Below are 1840 nucleotides of genomic sequence, written 5' to 3'. Positions count from 1 at the left end.
TGCAGTCACCATGTCACTATTTACCCAGATAGCAAAACACAGAGTTCATGATCTGATGCTGCCATATCCCACTCTGTCACACCAGCAAACAGAAACCCAAAAGCCATCATACCCCAAGCAAAGTTTTGACCCCCAAAAAGGAGAAGAACCAGAGACTCCATGAAGTCTAATGGCTAATGATTTTATGTGGAAGGTACTCAGATAACATGGTGAGGGGTGGCAGTATAAAAGCATGAGATCGATAGATTTTCATCTTACTTATACTGGTATAAACCTGGAAGAACTCCACTGACTTAGTGGAGTTAGTGTGGATTTACCACTATACAGACAGCATTTTGCATAAAAAAATCACACACCATATTCTTATGGGGACAGTAATGTCATCTGTTGATTGTATTTGCTAAAACAACACAGATAAAACCATGTTCATCAGAGAAACGCAGACATTTTATTCTTGTTGAATAACCTCCACCCAGTCAGTTTCCTCACGGAAGCTTTGATTTCCTTGTTCTTTATGCTGTAGATGATTGGATTCATCACTGGCGGCAGCACGGAATAGAGAACAGCCACCACGAGATCCAAGTTGACGGAGAGCTGGAGATGGGTTTCATGTAGGCAAAGACAACAGTGGAAAGAAACATGGAAATTACAATGAGGTGAGGAAGGCATGTGGAGAAGGTTTTATGTCGGCCCTGCTCAGAGGGGATTCTCAATACCGTGGTCAAGATCTGAACATATGTCACAATTATAAAAACAAAGCAACTTAGAGTTAAACACACACTAAATTCAATAACCCCAACTTTATTGAAGTACGAGTTAGAGCAGGCGAGCTTGAGTAGCTGGGGGATTTCACAGAAGAACTGATCCACCATGTTGCCTCCACAGAAGGTTATCGAAAACGTGTTCCCGGTATGCAATGAAGAATAGAGGATTACACTGATCCAGGCAATGGCTGTCATTTGGACACAAGCTCTCCTGTTCATTATAGTCTCATAGTGCAGTGGTTCGCAGATGGCGATGTTTCGATCGTACGCCATGATGGTGAGTAAGACAAAGTCGGCTTCAGCAAAGAAGATGAGGAAAAAGACTTGGGCGACGCATCCAGAATAGGAAATGGACCTGGTGTTCATAAGGGAATTGGCCATAGATTTGGGAATGGTGACAGAGATGGAGCCGAGGTCTAGGATAGACAAACTCATCAGGAAGAAGTACATGGGGGTGTGAAGGTGGTGGTCAAGAGCTATGGCTGTGATGATGAGAAGATTCCCTGTCAGGGCTGCCAGGTAAAGCACTAGAAACACCATGAAATGCAAAATCTGCAGCTCTCGAACATCAAAGAATCCCAGGAGAAGGAACTCGGTCACGGTGGTTTGGTTGGACATTTTCTTTCTTAGTTCATCGTGTGATGGCTGTGGAGGGAAGGACAAGAGCAATGGTCAGGGTTATAGTGAGAGAGGGAATGACTCTGATTCCCCTCTCCATGATATCTCATGGTGTGAATGTCAAAGGTGTACAGCACTTGTCACTTCCATTGACTTGAATAGTGAGAGCGCCTCACCACTCACAACCAACGCACGACTCTGGTGCGTTATGACAGGAGTGTAAATTGGCATCGCTCCCTTAAAGTCACTGGAGCTGGGTCAGTTTACACCATCTGAGGATCTGGCCCAAGATGTGGCTTGATCAAATGCAGGATGAAAGATGGAACAAAGTACAATCCAAATCCAACAATTTGAGCCAAAATTAACCCCTATTGCTATAGACAGCAGGCTCACAACTTGACCAACTCAACTCAACTACTAAAATGCCAGCACAGTCTGATTCCCACTTAACTGAGAAA

The 1840-nt window shown here is 44.1% G+C and overlaps 1 pseudogene; it reads right to left on the bottom strand.

Moving 5' to 3' along the window:
- Positions 1-429: 429 nt before the first annotated feature.
- LOC144274502 (olfactory receptor 14A16-like) lies at positions 430-1382 on the bottom strand (annotated as a pseudogene).
- Positions 1383-1840: the final 458 nt, after the last annotated feature.

The sequence above is a fragment of the Eretmochelys imbricata genome, chromosome 14, assembly GCF_965152235.1.
Source record: "Eretmochelys imbricata isolate rEreImb1 chromosome 14, rEreImb1.hap1, whole genome shotgun sequence".
In the NCBI taxonomy this organism is placed as follows: Eukaryota; Metazoa; Chordata; order Testudines; family Cheloniidae; genus Eretmochelys; species Eretmochelys imbricata.
Note: the sequence above shows the minus strand (reverse complement) of the source record. Positions and strands in the feature narration are given on the sequence as shown.